Source organism: Salvelinus fontinalis, chromosome 14 (assembly GCF_029448725.1).
Source record: "Salvelinus fontinalis isolate EN_2023a chromosome 14, ASM2944872v1, whole genome shotgun sequence".
Lineage (NCBI taxonomy): Eukaryota > Metazoa > Chordata > Actinopteri > Salmoniformes > Salmonidae > Salvelinus > Salvelinus fontinalis.
The window spans coordinates 52,996,929-53,015,385 of record NC_074678.1 but is presented as its reverse complement, the minus strand read 5'-3'; the positions used below and the strand labels follow the sequence as shown (position 1 = coordinate 53,015,385).

The 18,457-nt window shown below is 43.9% G+C and overlaps 1 long non-coding RNA gene across 1 annotated transcript; it reads right to left on the bottom strand.

Annotated features, from left to right (window-relative positions):
* Positions 1-1,289: 1,289 nt before the first annotated feature.
* LOC129811104 (uncharacterized) lies at positions 1,290-17,530 on the bottom strand. The gene is made up of 2 exons (XR_008752842.1): positions 16,619-17,530; positions 1,290-2,578 (listed from the first exon to the last, which is right to left on the bottom strand). It is a non-coding gene; the product is annotated as an uncharacterized LOC129811104 (long non-coding RNA).
* Positions 17,531-18,457: the final 927 nt, after the last annotated feature.

Below are 18,457 nucleotides of genomic sequence, written 5' to 3'. Positions count from 1 at the left end.
AGACGTGGCCTCCTACGTATTCTTCCACATAGAAACCCTCACCTCGTCGAATCACAATTGACCACACAGAGGCCATACATCCCTATGTCGACCTCCTTTACCCCTCTGCTCTCAAGAGGGTCTGCTGATGCTCTTTTGTTAATGCGACAAAGCCTGAATCGCAGTATTCTCACCAGATTGAGTGGTTGCAGCAGGCTCCAGTACTACCATACAGTTACTCCTCCAATGACCGACGGTCCCACACCTAAAAGCGCTTTAGCGTAAGTTTACTACCTTTTCCTCCCTGTTTCTTTGTCTTACCTTGGACATTGAAATCACTGTTAGTGACTATCACTGCAGCTGTATTTTAACCACATGCAGTGAGCGGAATTAGATTCCACTCTCAAGACTGCCTGTACTGTCTCATTCCAGTGAGAATGTTAGCCCACGCAGTAGCCGTTTTGATAACAGGTTTCAAACATTTAAACAAATCATTTTTTTTTGCATTTTGATCGTACCTATCCCCCATTGACAGATTAGTAGGTAATACATCATCCATCCGATCCAGATTATCGTGCACTCCTTCTTTCAGACCCGAGTACATTTACAAATTCTACTCACATCCGGTCGAAACAGTATATTCCCAACTGAATCCCACAAATTCGTCATTTGCTGTCACTGGGTCACATGCTTCGCATTCGGAGGACCTAGCCAAAGTTCAATATCCCTGTGCGAGTTTTGGCAACATGGCCCCTGGCAAAAGTGAGAGCACAACATGATCGTAATCACCAGCATGGAACCCAAAAATTCGACCCTCTTTCCTCAGGAAACGGATTAATTCCTTTCCCTCCTTTACAGGGTCAGGTGCTTCTTTCATAACGCCACGCATTTCGCTCACGCTCAGTGGCTGATGGTGATGCTGTATTTGCATCAGTACTTGGGGCTGCGCTCCATCGGGAATAGGATTATCCTCCCCTGGTACTATTTGTCCTGGATAATACGTAATTGGGGTAGCATTCATTAGCATTGGACGCATATCTGTTTTGCATGAAGAAACAACCATTCATCACACACTTTGTGAATATCTGGGATTTCCCTCTTCACAATGCAGAAAGAGTGTATTTAATCAGTGGACACCACTTGTTTTTATTGCAACACACCTGACATTACTTTAGTAAAGAAAAAAGTTGAGGTTTATTATTATTATTATTATTATTATTGCGAAAGGTACTGCATAGGTGTAAACATTAATTTGTTAGCAAGAGATAGCACTTTTATAGCCCAAGAAATTAGCAGAAATGTGCAAAAAGTAGTTTTGAATGCATTTTATTGAAGGGAAACAAGTATTTTTTATAACATCACTTTTTTGGCAACATAGTGATATACAGTTGAAGTCGGAAGTTTACATACACCTGAGCCAAATACATTTAAACTCAGTTTTTCACAAATCCTAACATTTCATTGTAGTAAATATACCCCGTCTTGGGTCAGTTAGGATCCCCACTATATTTTAAGAATGTGAAATGTCAGAATAATAGTAGAGAGAATGATTTATTTCAATTTCAATTTTATTTATTTTATATAGCCCTTCGTACATCAGATAATATCTCGAAGTGCTGTACAGAAACCCAGCCTAAAACCCCAAACAGCTAGAATGCAGGTGTAGAAGCACGGTGGCTAGGAAAAACTCCCTAGAAAGGCCAAAACCTAGGAAGAAACCTAGAGAGGAACCAGGCTATGAGGGGTGGCCAGTCCTCTTCTGGCTGTGCCGGGTGGAGATTATAACAGAACTATGCCAAGATGTTCAAAAATGTTCATAAGTGACAAGCATGGTCAAATAATAATCATGAATAATTTTCAGTTGGCTTTTCATAGCTGATCATTAAGAGTTGAAAAACAACAGGTCTGGGACAGGTGGCGGTTCCATAACCGCAGGCAGAACAGCTGAAACTGGAATAGCAGCAAGGCCAGGCGGACTGGGGACAGCAAGGAGTCACCACGGGCGGCAGTCCCGGCGCATGGTCCTAGGGCCCAGGTCCTCCGAGAGAAAGAAAGAGAGAAGGAGAAAATTAGAGAGAGCCAAGATTTTCAAAATGTTCATAAATGACAAGCATGGTCAAATAATAATCAGGAATAAATCTCAGTTGGCTTTTAATAGCCGATCATTAAGAGTTGAAAACAGCAGGTCTGGGACAGGTAGGGGTTCCATAACCGCAGGCAGAAGAGTTGAAACTGGAATAGCAGCAAGGCCAGGCGGACTGGGGGCAGCAAGGAGTCACCACGGCCGGTAGTCCCGACGTATGGTCCTAGGGCTCAGGTCCTCCGAGAGAAAGAGAGAAGGAGAAAATTAGAGCGAGCCAAGATTTTCAAAATGTTCATAAATGACAAGCATGGTCAAATAATAATCAGGAATAAATCTCAGTTGGCTTTTCATAGCCGATCATTAAGAGTTGAAAACAGCAGGTCTGGGACAGGTAGGGGTTTCGTAACCGCAGGCAGAAACAGTTGAAACTGGAATAGCAGCAAGGCCGGGCGGACTGGGGACAGCAAGGTGTCAGCATGCCCGGTAGTCCTGACGTATGGTCCTAGGGCTCAGGTTCTCAGAGAGAAAGAGAGAACGAGAGAATTAGAGAGAGCATACTTAAATTCACACAGGACACTGGATAAGACAGGAGAAGTACTCCAGGTATAACCAACTGACCCTAGCCCCCCGACACATAAACTACTGCAGCATAAATACTGGAGGCTGAGACAGGAGCGGTCAGGAGACACTGTGGCCCCATCCGAAGAAACCCCCGGACAGGGCCAAACAGGAAGGATATAAACCCACCCACTCTGCCAAAGCACAGCCCCCACACCACTAGAGGGAAATCCTCAACCACCAACTTACAATCCTGAGACAAGGCCGAGTATAGCCCACAAAGGTCTCCACCACAGCACAACCAAGGGGGGGCGCCAACCCAGACAGGAAGTTCACGTCAGTAACTCAACCCACTCAAGTGACGCACCCCTCCTAGGGACGGCATGAAAGAGCACCAGCAAGCCAGTGACTCAGCCCCAGTAACAGGGTTAGAGGCAGAGAATCCCAGTGGAGAGAGGGGAACCGGCCCTGGAGAGACAGCAAGGGCGGTTCGTTGCTCCAGAGCCTTTCCGTTCACCTTCACACTCCTGGGCCAGACTACACTCAATCATATGACCTACTGAAGAGATAAGTCTTCAGTAAAGACTTAAAGGTTGAGACCGAGTCTGCGTCTCTCACATGGGTAGGCAGACTGTTCCATAAAAATGGAGATCTATAGGAGAAAGCCCTGCCTCCAGCTGTTTGCTTAGAAATTTTAGGGACAATTAGGAGGCCTGCGTCTTGTGACCGTAGCGTACGTGTAGGTATGTACGGCAGGACCAACTCGGAAAGATAGGTAGGAGCAAGCCCATGTAACGCTTTATAGGTTAACAGTAAAACCTTGAAATCAGCCCTTGCCTTAACGGGAAGCCAGTGTAGGGAAGCTAGCACTGGAGTAATATGATCAAATTTCTTGGTTCTAGTCAGGATTCTAGCAGCCGTATTTAGCACTAACTGAAGTTTATTTAGTGCTTTATCCGGGTAGCCGGAAAGTAGAGCATTGCAGTAGTCTAACCTAGAAGTAACAAATGCATGGATTAATTTTTCTGCATCATTTTTGGACAGAAAATTTCTGATTTTTGCAATGTTACGTAGATGGAAAAAAGCTGTCCTTGAAACAGTCTTGATATGTTCGTCAAAAGAGAGATCAGGGTCAAGAGTAACGCCGAGGTCCTTCACAGTTTTATTTGAGACGACTTTACAACCATCAAGATGAATTGTCAGATTTAACAGAAGATCTCTTTGTTTCTTGGGACCTAGAACAAGCATCTCTGTTTTGTCCGAGTTTAAAAGTAGAAAGTTTTCAGCCATCCACTTCCTTATGTCTGAAACACAGGCTTCTAGCGAGGGCAATTTTGGGGCTTCACCATGTTTCATTGAAATGTACAGCTGTGTGTCATCCGCATAGCAGTGAAAGTTAACATTATGTTTTCGAATAACATCCCCAAGAGGTAAAATATATAGTGAAAACAATAGTGGTCCTAAAACGGAACCTTGAGGAACACCGAAATGTACAGTTGATTTGTCAGAGGACAGACCATTCACAGAGACAAACTGATATCTTTCCGACAGGTAAGATCTAAACCAGGCCAGAACTTGTCCGTGTAGACCAATTTGGGTTTCCAGTCTCTCCAAAAGAATGTGGTGATCGATGGTGTCAAAGGCAGCACTAAGATCTAGTAGCACGAGGACAGATGCAGAGCCTCGGTCTGACGCCATTAAAAGGTCATTTACCACCTTCACAAGTGCAGTCTCAGTGCTATGATGGGGTCTAAAACCAGACTGAAGCATTTCGTATACATTGTTTGTCTTCAGAAAGGCAGTGAGTTGCTGCGCAACAGCTTTTTCTAAAATTTTTGAGAGGAATGGAAGATTCGATATAGGCCGATAGTTTTTTATATTTTCCGGGTCAAGGTTTGGCTTTTTCAAGAGAGGCTTTATCACTGCCACTTTTAGTGAGTTTGGTACACATCCGGTGGATAGAGAGCTGTTTATTATGTTCAACATAGGAGGGCCAAGCACAGGAAGCAGCTCCTTCAGCAGTTTAGTAGGAATAGGATCCAGTATGCAGCTTGAAGGTTTAGAGGCCATGATTATTTTCATCATTGTGTCAAGAGATATAGTACTAAAACACTTAAGTGTCTCTCCCGATCCCAGGCCCTCGCAGAGCTGTGCAGATCCAGGACAGCTAAGCCCTGGAGGAATACGCAGATTCAAAGAGGAGTCCGTAATTTGCTTTCTAATGGTCATGATCTTTTCCTCAAAGAAGTTCATGAATTTATTACTGCTGAAGTGAAAGCCATCCTCTCTTGGGGAATGCTGCTTTTTAGTTAGCTTTGCAACAGTATCAAAAAGAAATTTTGGATTGTTCTTATTTTCCTTGATTAAGTTGGAAAAGTAGGATGATCGAGCAGCAGTGAGGGCTCTTCGGTACTGCACGGTACTGTCTTTCCAAGCTAGTCGGAAGACTTCCAGTTTTGTGTGGCGCCATTTCCGTTCCAATTTCCTGGAAGCTTGCTTCAAAGCTCGGGTATTTTCTGTATACCAGGGAGCTAGTTTCTTATGACAAATGTTTTTCGTTTTTAGGGGTGCAACTGCATCTAGGGTATTGCGCAAGGTTAAATTGAGTTCCTCGGTTAAGTGGTTAACTGATTTTTGTCCTCTGACGTCCTTGGGTAGGCAGAAGGAGTCTGGAAGGGCATCAAGGAATTTTTGTGTTGTCTGAGAATTTATAGCACGACTTTTGATGCTCCTTGGTTGGGGTCTGAGCAGATTATTTGTTGCGATTGCAAACGTAATAAAATGATGGTCCGATAGTCCAGGATTATGTGGAAAAACATTAAGATCTACAACATTTATTCCATGGGACAAAACTAGGTCCAGAGTATGACTGTGGCAGTGAGTAGGTCCAGAGACATGTTGGACAAAACCCACTGAGTCGATGATGGCTCCGAAAGACTTTTGGAGTGGGTCTGTGGACTTCTCCATGTGAATATTAAAATCACCAAAAATTAGAATATGATCTGCTATGACTACAAGGTCCGATAGGAATTCAGGAAACTCAGAGAGGAACGCTGTATATGGCCCAGGAGGCCTGTAAACAGTAGCTATAAAAAGTGATTGAGTAGGCTGCATAGATTTCATGACTAGTAGCTCAAAAGATGAAAACGGCATTTTTTTTTTTGTAAATTGAAATTTGCTATCGTAGATGTTAGCAACACCTCCGCCTTTGCGGGATGCACGGGGGATATGGTCACTAGTGTAACCAGGAGGTGTGGCCTCATTTAACACAGTAAATTCATCAGGCTTAAGCCATGTTTCAGTCAGGCCAATCACATCAAGATTATGATCAGTGATTAGTTCATTGACTATGACTGCCTTTGAAGTGAGGGATCTAACATTAAGTAACCCTATTTTGAGATGTGAGGTATCACGATCTCTTTCAATAATGGCAGGAATGGAGGAGGTCTTTATCCTAATAAGATTGCTAAGGCGAACACCGCCATGTTTAGTTTTGACCAACCTAGGTCGAGGCACAGACACAGTCTCAATGGGTATGGCTGAGCTGACTACACTGACTGTGCTATTGGCAGACTCCACTAAGCTGGCAGGTTGGCTAACAGCCTGCTGCCTGGCCTGCACCCTATTTCATTGTGGGGCTAAAGGAGTTAGAGCCCTATCTATGTTGGTAGATAAGATGAGAGCACCCCTCCAGGTAGGATGGAGTCCGTCACTCCTTAGCAGGTCAGGCTTGGTCCTGTTTGTGGGTGAGTCCCAGAAAGAGGGCCAATTATCTACAAATTCTATCTTTTGGGAGGGGCAGAAAACAGTTTTCAACCAGCGATTGAGTGCTGAGACTCTGCTGTAGAGCTTGTCACTCCCCCTAACTGGGAGGGGGCCAGAGACAATTACTCGATGCCGACACATCTTTCTAGCTGATTTACACGCTGAAGCTATGTTGCACTTGGTGACCTCTGACTGTTTCATCCTAACATCGTTGGTGCCGACGTGGATAACAATATCTCTATACTCTCTACACTCGCCAGATTTAGCTTTAGCCAGCACCATCTTAAGATTAGCCTTAACGTCGGTAGCCCTGCCCCCCGGTAAACAGTGTATGATCGCTGGGTGATTCGTTTTAAGTCTAATACTGCGGGTAATGGAGTCGCCAATGACTAGGGTTTTCAATTTGTCAGAGCTAACGGTGGGAGCCTTCGGCGTCTCAGACCCCGTAACGGGAGGAGTAGAGACAAGAGAAGACTCAGACTCCGACTCGCTACATAATGGGGAAAACCGGTTGAAAGTTTCTGTCGGCTGAATGAGCGACACCGGTTGAGCATTCCAACAGCATTTCCCTCCAGAAGCCATGAGAAAGTTGTCCGGCTGCGGGGACTGTGCGGGGGGATTTATACTAACGTTACTATCTGTACTTACTGGTGGCACAGACGCTGTTTCTTCCTTTCCTACACTGAAATTACCCTTGCCTAACGATTGCGTCTGAAGCTGGGCTTGCAGCACAGCTATTTTCGCCGTAAGGCGATCGTTCTCCTGTATATTATGAGTACAGCGACTGCAATTAGAAGACATCATGTTAATGTTACTACTTAGCTTCCGCTGTTGAAGGTGTTGACGAACCATGTCCAGATAAAGCGTCCGGAGTGAAAAAGTTGAATGAGGGAAAAAAGTTGCGATGGAAAAAAGCAACAAAACGCACAGCAACACAACATTTATTTCAGCTTTTATTTCTTTCATCACATTCCCAGTGGTTCATAAGTTTACATACACTCAATTTGTATTTGGTAGCACTGCCTTTAAATTGTTTAACTTGGGTCAAACGTTTAGGGTAGCCTTCCACAAGCTACCCACAATAAATTGGGTGACTTTTGGCCCATTCCTCCTGACAGCGCTGGTGTAACTGAGTCAGGTTTGTAGGCCTCCTTGCTCGCACACACTAATTCAGTTCTGCCCACAGGTTTTCTATGGGATTGAGGTCAGGGCTTTGTGATGGCCACTCCAATACCTTGACTTTGTTGTCCTTAAGCCATTTTCACATAACTTTGGAAAAATGCTTAGGGTCATTGTTCATTTGGAAGCCCCATTTGCGACCAAGCTTTAACTTCCTGACTGATGTCTTGTGAAATAATCTGTCTGTAAACAACTGTTGGGAAAATGACTTGTGTCGTGCACAAATTAGTTTGAATGACTCCAACCTAAGTGTATGTAAACTTCCGAATTCAACTGTACAATGAGGACTTCAACTACAAAATACTAGTCTTCTCCCATTTTTGAACAATTTCCCCCACCCACAAGGTGTATAAACAACAACAGTAAATAAGAATAAAATACAAGATACAAAACAAAAATGTGAAGAACATGAATCAATGTGTGTGCACTAAAACCCTTCCACTCTCTGCATCCCAGAGACTACATGTAGCCTTGCCTCGGGACCTATGCACACCCACTAAGATTAGCAGCTCTATGTTGGCGCGTAGGTCAATCTCATCCACCCTCTTCCTTATTTACAGAAACCATCCAAATGTGTCATCTCCAGGATGATTTTTTTCAATGGCTGGTGTGATGAACATGTAGAATGTTGAGGCGATGTCCTGGGCATGGGCAACTGCATGTATTGTGGGCTCTGCGGTCATCCTTATGACATTTTGTGCTGCCATCCTGCCCTGGTTGTCATATGGTGACAAGGACCATGTTATTTTGCTGTTCTTTGACAAAAATGTCTCTCTTTCAGCTTGGGGATTTCTTCATCTGAAGATGATGCATGGTGCTCTGGGTTGTATTCTTCCCCATGTTCTTCTTCAGATACCTCTTCCTCTTCTAAATCATTGCTCTCTTGTTAATCCTGGACATCTGAAAAAATCTGATCTATGACCTGTTGGGTGCTGAAACGTGCACTTATGGCTTCACCAAAGAGAGAACTGGGGGAACTGTCATCTGCAGCACCTTTATAGCCTCTGACTGCATTCCCCATTAGTAAACAATGCTTTCAAGAAATGTTTATTTTGTCAGAAATGTTGTTTATTTTGTCTGAAATATATTTTATTTTGTCTGTGAATTTGAGTCATGTTTGGGGTCGTGGAGGGGAGATGCTGCTCATGCACAATAAAGTTTCAGTTTGTCTGAGTTTAATCAGTAGCACACAATCTCAACTTCTCATTGTGTGATGAAAATGACCCAAAGACAATCTTTGTACCCTGGTGGTGTACAGCTTTCATGGAAATATGAACAATGGCAATGTTTCACTTTTTCTAATGTTGGGGTCACTCTAGGAAAAGTCATAAAATTTCAAGTTGAAAAAATATCCTTTAGGGAGTTTTCTCTGATGTTAAACATAGTGGCGGATCATTTTTTTTACCATTAACACTTCTACAGGACTGGTGGGTCCCCTGTGGGACGGTTGAGCTAACGTAGGCTAATGCGATTAGTATGAGGTTGTAAGTAACAAGAACATTTCCCAGGATATAGACATATCTGATATTGTCAGAAAGCTTAAATTATTGTTCATCTAACTGCACTGTCCATTTTACAGCAGCTATTACAGTGAAAGAATACCATGCTATTGTTTGAGGAGAGTGCACAGTTTTGAACTTGAAAAGTTATTAATAAACAAATTAGGCACATTTGGGCAATCTTGATCCAAAATTTTTAACAGAAATGCAATGGCTCAGTCTAAAACTTTACACATACACTGCCTCCATCTAGTGGCCAAAATCTAAATTGCACCTGGGCTGGAACAATACATTATGTTCAAAGATGATGGTACCAAAGAAATGCTAAATAATGGTTGTTTTTTTCGTTGTATTATCTTTTACCAGATCTATTGTGTTATATTGTCCTACATTCTGTTCACATCTCCACAAACTTCAACGTGTTTCCTTTCAAATGGTACCAAGAATATGCATATACTTGCTTCAGGGCCTGAGCTACAGGCTGTTAGATTTGGGTATGTCATTTTAGGCGAAAATTGAAAAGGGGCGAATCCTTAAGATTAAGACAACACTAGGCCTAGCACAATAGCCAATTCCTGTTTTTCTTCATATAATCTATGTGCACACCCTTCAGATATGCCTAGGTTTATATTCGGCGGTTCATTCTTATCCACTGCCTGCTCCATTTTACCTAGCAGGTCTTTATTTTTTGCTTTTTCCATCTTTATCCGCTGCTGTTAAAATGCCGATTAGGATGCCTGCGTATTGTGGTCTGGACCGTTCTTTGATTTCAGTGTTCCAGAATCAGATTACATCCATACAATCTTCACTGGATTTAAACTGTTCATCTACTGGATAACCTGTACCAATGTTGTCCAATTAGTGAGACTTTCCCCACCACTTATTTGGTTTTTGTTGCTGTTCATTTACCCTTTTCAGTGCTTCTAATGCTTTGGTAACATTTTCCCCTTCCACCTGTCGTGTCTCTGACTATTATTAAATTATATGTACCTGTACACAGCCCATCTGTAAATAACACACCCAACTACCTCATCCCCATATTGTTCTACATTTTTGGTGCTCTTTTGCAGCAGGCATTTTTGGAGTTGTTGCAGCAGGCAGGGCACTCTGACGTCACCCCAGGTGAGTCTGCACCACTCTCATCCAGCGTCCTCTGTTGTCAACCTGTTTGTATCCATGAGTTTTCCCTCGTTTTCCCAGCATAAGGCGCTCGATTCAGGCTCAGCTGGGAATTTTATAGACAGAGCGTTCGCCCTTAGTTTAGGGATCCCCATTATTCCTGTGGTGAGACCTTTTCCGATGTACGCTCTGGATAGTCGACCATTAGGGTCCGGGCTAATCAGGGAAGCCACCATCTCCCTGGTCATGGAGTAGCAGGGGTTCACGAGGAGAGAATCAGTCTCTTCCTCATTGACTCTCCTGCGTTTCCCGTGGTATTAGGCCTTCCCTGGTTGGCTCGTCATAACCCCACCATTTCCTGGCAACAGATGGCTCTCACGGGGTGGACGCGAGAGTGCTCGGGGAGGTGAGTAGGGGTTTCCGTGGGTGCAACTACGGTGGAAAGTCCAGACCAGGTCTCGACCGTGCGCATCCCCCTTGAATATGCCGATATGGCTCTCGCCTTCCGTAAAAAGAAGGCGACTCAATTATCATCCCATCGACGGGGGGATTGTGCGATAAATCTCCTGGTAGACGCTGCTCTTCCCAGGAGTCACGTGTATCCCCTGTCGCAAGCGGAGACGGAGGCTATGGAGACATATGTCTCCGAATCCCTGCGTCAGGGGTACATTCGGTCCTCCACTTCACCCATCTCCTGGAGTTTCTTTTTTGTGAAGAAGAAGGATGGAGGTCTGCGCCTGTGCATTGACTATTGAGGTCTCAATCAAATCACGGTAAGGTACAGATACCCTCTACCTCTTATCGCCACGGCGATTGAGTCAATGCACGGGGCGCTCTTCTTCACTAAACTGGATCTCAGGAGTACGTAAAACCTGGTGCGTATCCGGGAGGGCGACGAGTGGAAGACAACGTTTAGTACCACCTCAGGGCATTATGAGTACCTCGTCATGCCGTACGGGTTGATGAATGCTCCATCAGTCTTCCAATCCTTTGTATACAAGATTTTCAGGGTCCTGCATGGGCAGGGTGTAATGGTGTATGTCGATGACATTCCAATATACACCGCTACACGCGCCGAGCATGTGTGTGCTTGGTGCGCAAGGTACTTGGACGACTGTTGGGGCATGACCTGTACCTGTACATTTTCAAAAGGCCGTCTCCTTCCCAGGGTATCACATTTCCACATCAGGGGTGGAGATGGAGAGTGACCGCATTGCAGCCGTGCGTAATTGGACGACTCCCACCAGAGTAAAGGAGGTGCAGTGATTTTTCGGGTTTGCCAATTACTACCAGAGATTCATCCAGGGTTTTGGCCAGGTGGCTGCTCCCATTACCTCACTGCTGAAGGGGGGTCCTGTACGTCTGCAGTGGTCGGTTGAGGCGAACAGGACTTTTGGGCACCTGAGAGCTCTGTTTATCTCGGCTCCCATGCTGGCCCATCCAGATCCCTCTTTGCCGTTCATAGTGGAGGTGGACGTGGCCGAGGCTGGGATAGGAGCCGTGCTCTCTCTGCGCTCGGGCAAAGGTACCAAAGCTCCGCCACCTGTGCTTTCTTCACTTAGAAGCTTAGCCTGGTGGAGCGGAACTATGATGTGGGGGACAGGGAGCTGTTGGCTGTGATTAAGGCTTTGAAGGCATTGGCTTGAGGGGGCTAACCCCCCTTTCCTCATCTGGACTGACCACCGCAACCTGGAGTACATCCAGACAGCGAGGAGACTGAATCCTCGTCAGGCAAGGTGGGCCATGTTCTTCACCTGTATTGTGTTTACCCTGTCCAATAGACCAGGTTCCCAGAATGTAATGGCAGACGCACTGTCCTGGCTGTATGACACCGAGGAGCGGTTCATGGATCAGCATCCTATTCTCCCGGTGGTAGCGCCGGTCGTGTGGGAGCTGGACGCAGGCATAGAGCAGGCGTTGCATACTGTTTACACACGTCTTTCGGCACTACGGGGTTCCTGAGGATATAGTGTCTGATCGGGGTCCCCAGTTCACTTCGAGAGTCTGGAGGGCATTCATGGAAGGTCTGGGGGTCTCGATTAGCCTCATCTCGGGTTTTCACCCCGAGAGTAATGGGCAGGTGGAGAGAGTGAACCAGGATGTGGGCAGTTTCTGCGGTCCTATTGCCAGGACCGGCCGGGGGAGTTTGCGGCGTTCGTGCCCTGTGCAGAGATGGCGCAGAACTCAATCCTCCACTCCTCCACTAACCTTTCCCCCTTTCAGTGTGTATTGGGGTACCAGCCGGTTCTGGCACGTTGGCATCAGAGCAGACCGAGGCTCCTGCGGTGGACGATTGGTTCAGGCGCGCAGAGGGGACATGGGAGGTCGCCCACGCTACGCCAAAAGACCAGCGCGGACCGTCACCTTAGTGAGGCCCCGGTGAGAACACCGGGTCTGGCTCTCGACTTGAAACCTGTCCCTCCGCCTGCCCTGCCGGAAGCTGGGTCCTGCTTTGTGGGGCCATTCAAAGTCCTGAGGAGAGTGAACGAGGTATGTTACAGGTTACAGCTTCCCCCAGATTACCATATTAACCCCTGGGGTACGGGAGGTTCCTCCGCCCATCGAGGGGGCCCCGGTGTACTCCGTCCATTCCATCTTGGATTCGAGGCATCGGGCGGGGGCTCTTCAGTACCTCGTGGAGTGGGAGGGGTACGGTACGGAGGAGAGGTGCTGGGTTCCGGTGGCGGATGTGTTGGACCCTAAAACTTCTACGGGAGTTCCACCGTCGCCGGCCGAATCGCCCTGCACCTCGACCCCCGGGTCCTCCCCGATTCCGGTGTCGGCGCACGGCTCAAAGGGGGGGAGTACTGTCACGACTTGCGCCGAAGTCGGCCCCTCTCCTTGTTCGGGCGGCGTTCGGAGGTCGACATCACCGGCTTTCTACCCATCGCCGCTCCATTCTTCAATTATCCATTGGTTTTGTCTTGTTCCATTCACACCTGTTTTGCATTCCCCAATCACACTACATGTATTTATTCCTCTGTTCCCCCTCATGTCTTTGTGTGTAATTATTTTGTGTGTTACGTGTTGTACGCACTAGGCTAAGCGTTTGTTATTTTCCATGTGTTTTCACGAATCTTATTTCTATTGCTATACATTTATGTTGCGTGACATTTGTGCACGCTATACACTTTGCCTTGTTGGCTGGAGGAGGTTTTTGACGCAGCTGCATCCATCTGTATATCTCTCCTGCCGTAATAAAGCGTGCGCCTGTTCACAATTCTCTGCGCTCCTGCTCCTGACTTCACCACAAGTACGCACACAAAACTATGAAATCACACATATGGAATCATGTATTAACCAAAAAAAGTGTTAAACAAATGTATTTGAGATTCTTCAAAGTAGCCACCCATTGCCTTTATGACAGCTTTGCACACTTTTGGCATTCTCTCCACCAGCTTCATGAGGTAGTCATCTGGAATGCATTTCAATTAACAGGTGTGCCTTGTTAAAAGTTAATGTGGCTTTTTTTGCATTTGAGCCAATCAGTTGTGTTGTGACAAGGTACAGTGGTTCCTCCTTTAAAAGTTGTGTCATACTGCAGCACACCTTGCTGCTGCAGAATTCTATGACACGTTATTTAACTGTCAGCCATTTTTACCATTAATGCTGGTTAGTGCTAGTTTGACCACCAGAGGGCATCTCTGAGAAGCTTTTGATAGTCTTCAATATTGGCATTACTAGAGAATTTAAAACCTATTTTGTAAGAACATAGTATATGGGATTGATTTTAAGACATTTTGCTTAATTCATTTAACTAATGTTATGGTGTTTCTATTCCAAGAGAAACAAATAATGAAACCCTCAGAGTTTCCATTAGGATGGAACGGAAAATATGGCGCAGTACAATGTGATGGTCTGGAGTAGGCTACAGTACTAAGAGCATAGGAGGATTGGAGGAGTCTAAATTAATATCTAAGGGGCATTTTTCATTAGGGCAAATCTGATCTGTGAGAATATCTAAGGGGCTTTTATATAATTCTAAATTAATGAATAATAATAATCGCTTTGTTTAAAAAAATTGTAAAAAAATTTCACCTTCATTAGCCTACTTTGTTCCAATATTTCTATCATTGAGTGATATTTATTCCCATAGTAATTCGTTATGGATTCATAAGGAAATAAACATATGCATTTTTAAATCGTATTTTTCTCATTATTTTATTAACCTCTCTGGGATAGATGGGACGCTTGCGTCCCAACAGCCATGTCAAAATGTAGAGCGCCAAATTCAAAAAAATTATATAAAATTAAACTTGATTAAATCACACATATAAGATATCAAATTAAAGCTACACTCGTTGTGAATCCAGCCAACATGTCAGATTTCAAAAAGGTTTTTCGGCGAAAGCATAAGATGCTATTATCTGATGATAGCCCAATGTAAACAAGAGAGTGTAGCCTATTTCAACCATGCTAGCGCTACTCAAAACGCTAATTTAAAATATAAAACATGCATTACCTTTGACGAGATTCTTTTGTTGGCACTCCAATATGTCCCATAAACATCACAAATGGTCCTTTTGTTCGATTAATTCCATCCATATATATCCAAATTGTCCATTTATTTGGCGCCGTTGTACCAGGAAAAACAGCGTTCAATTTGAACAAAATCACGACACAATATCTAAAAAAAATTACCTCTAAACTTTGCCAAAACATTTCAAAGTACTTTTGTAATACAGCTTAAGGTATTTGTAAACGTTAATAATCGATCAAATTGAAGACAGGTCAATCTGTTTTCAATACAGGATATCAACAAACTCACGGAACATTTCACGTCTTGCCCAAATCTCAAACATAAACAAACGACGTCCCTCCACTTCCGGGTCAATACCTTGTTCACCTCACTAAGAAAAAACCTTAACCATTTTCCATACAATGGCGACATCCAGTGGAAGCAGTAGAAACTGCGCATTTACTGATTAGAATTCTGGTTTGCCCAAAACAATCCATTGAACATAGAGGAACTTAACAATAAAAAAGTTAGTCCTCAGGGTTTTGACTGCTATATAAGTTCTGTTATACTTACAGATATGATTCAAACAGTTTTAGAAACTTCAGAGTGTTTTCTATCCAAATCTACTAATTATATGCATATCTTATATTCTGGGGATGAGTAGCACGAAGTTGAAATTGCGCACGCTATTTTTCCCTAAGTGAAAATTCTGCACCCTATCATCAAGAAGTTAACGAAAGCATAAACATTCTGATAAAGCATATACTGTACAGTACTGTATTTCTTCATCTGACATTTTGCGGTTGCATGAGGTTGCCCACACACAATTTCAATATTTGGATAATAAAGTATTTAAAGTATTTTGAAGATAAGAAGCCGTCTGAATTTGTTTATTAGGCTACTGTGCGGTCTGACAAGTAAACATAGCTTACAGTACATACCAGAGGTGTGGACTCGAGTCACAAATATGATGACTTTTAACTCCACTTTAACACCAATGACTCGTGACTTGACTGGGATTTAAGCCTTTTGACTCGACCTGACTTGATACCCTCCCCAAGCCCAAATATAAAAAATGATGCTATTGAAAAGTGTGCAGCGCATCAACTCTTAATTTTAACAGGTTACAGTGTGAATCGGACAGCAGCCAATCAAATTGTGCCAGCTGAGAAAAACCTGTGCGTGGCAGCGCAGAGGAACGTTGGCGGGTGAATTCAGATGGAGCCCTTTGGAAAGATGATACACAAAATTATTATTTTCGGATACAAAGACCACGCTGTATCAAAAAAAAACAGATTGCAACTTGCGGGAAGAAAATTACAGATGGAGGCTCAACAATTCCCAAATTTGTATGACATTTGAAGCTGCACAAAGAACGATAAGTCGTGGCTAATATAGCCAACAGCTATATAATTCATAAGTTTACTAATGTAGCATGTACGCAACGTAACGTTAAATCAATGAGCCTCCACACAGTCAGTCAGTGCGGGAACGTTATCATTCCACCCAAGATTGAGCTACAACTGGCTAGGCAGTTGGTAGCCTAAATCCTGCCTGATGTTACTGCTGTTCCTAATGCCATTTACATATGTTAGCCTACTGTAACCACACACTTGTTAAGGTTGGGCGATTGTGTACAAGCCTACATCGCCCGATTGCGCCCCACAGCGATCCTCGATAGTCGATCACTATTGGGGGGGGTCTTTCTCATGGCTACTCATGTAATATATAGATACTTTTAAAAGCATTCATGATTTTTGTGAATGTAATATACTAACTTTTACTCTTGTTAAAAATATTAAATGCTATTACATTTGGTGAAGAGCACATTATGACTTGTTTAGGACTCGAAACTCAAAGTTTAGGAATTGAGACTTGACTTGATACTTGATGGTTTTGACTTGAGACTTGACTCGGACCTGCCTGTCTTGACTTGGGACTTGACTTGAGACTTGAGTGCTAAGACTTGAGACTTACTTGTGACTTGTAAAACAATAACTTGGTCCCACCTCTGGTACATACTGTAGTAAACATGGTAAAGTACCTAATGCCTTACATAATGGAGAGCAGGCCATGTCCAGACTTTCTCGGTGACTTCAAGTACACATTCACTCTGTCTTTAATGCTTTTTCAGCTTGCATCAGTCATGGACAGAAACTTCTGAGACACAGTATTAATGATTAACATCCGGAGGTTTACTGGTAAGCCATATTTGCCTTGGGATCCATCCCAGCTGTTATTCTGTGTCCACTCGTGGTATCTCTCTTCGGTTACACATCCTTGGATTAGCAGAACAGAATTATGTTCCGGATGGCCCTTGATGGGCCTGGTGAGCAATTGGTCAAGTTCTGTTGTCAGAAGAGGAATGGAAATGTCAGGGTGAACCGACGACCTGACGAACCCGCCACGTATGTTGACTCTGTCTGTCGGAGGTGGAGTTCCAGAGCTCACAGGTGAGCCTGGCATGGATTGTGACTACATCTCGTTCCTTGCCCTCTTCAACGCGTCATTCTCCGCCTGACTCTCTGCCAATGCTGCCTGACTCTCTGCCAATGACAAGTGACTGCCAATATAGCCTGGCTCTGGACCAATGCATCAGCTGTCACCCGTATCTCTGCCTTCAGATAATGTTTCTCTTTCTGCTGGTCTGCCTTCAATGACTCGATCTCAGTCTTCAAAGTTTGAATCTGATCCATGTGTACCTTCATCAGATGAGCAGAATGGTAATGCCCTAAGCCCCCATCGTTTACAGTGGCCGAAGATAGAAATGGTAGATCAATTAAGAATTAAACGTGACTCTAAAACACAAATGCTGCGTACACATAAGAAAAACAAACCTAGCAAAACAAACCGCTTTCTTGGCAACCATGTATTTTTTTTTCGGTGTGGCCTGTTTTAGAGCCCTTTGTCCACTGATGGTTGTTGGCATGGTTGTATTCTCTGCAAAAACACACTCACGTTTTTAGAACACAATAACTTTTATATTTTTTATTTAACTTTTATTAAATTATTGATTTTATTATACCTTATTATACCTTTATTATACACATTGATAGGTTATATACATAAAAAAATAAAGAAAATCCACAGAAACCAAAATACCTTTAGTTTTGGTGAGCCTCTCAGCTCCGGCTCATTTTCAAGTCCTCTCATGGTTACTGCCCTAACCCTGTAACGGGTAGCACCATAGAAAGAAGCTGGCTTGATGAAAACGATGTCCATTTCATCTGTTCTCTTTGGTCTCAATGTGATTTTTTTTTAGATAAACAGCTCGTTTTTAAATGGTAACTGTGTTAAGGGTGGAGTTTGAGGAGTACTGGAAAGGTGTGACTTTCAGCTTACACTAGGCCATAAGTATACAGTAGATCGCCGATTGTTCTCACTTTGATCATGCTGTAACAACATACTGTAGAACCATGACCAGGATCTCTATTTATTTAAGTGAGCAGGTTGGAGCTTTCAGGAGGAATGGAGAATCTACTAGAGACAAAAATACTGGTTGACTTGGGGATTTTGGTCACAGACAGGGCTATTTGCAAACACTATCATCAGATGTTTGTGCTACACCGAACGTGAAAGCCCAGGAAAATAAACAGCTACAGTAGTTGACAATACTGTAAAGTAGGCCTAATAATGCTAGAAATAATGCTTAAATAAATTGACTGGTGGTCTTTACTGTATGCTGCACATTTTTACATTGTATTCCATTTCCAGCTAGACTATTCAAGCCATCGACTCACGGATGAATGAAGGTGATGAGCGATCGGCAAAGGCCATCTGAAATCTGCTGGCATCACGGCACAAAATCAACATCGC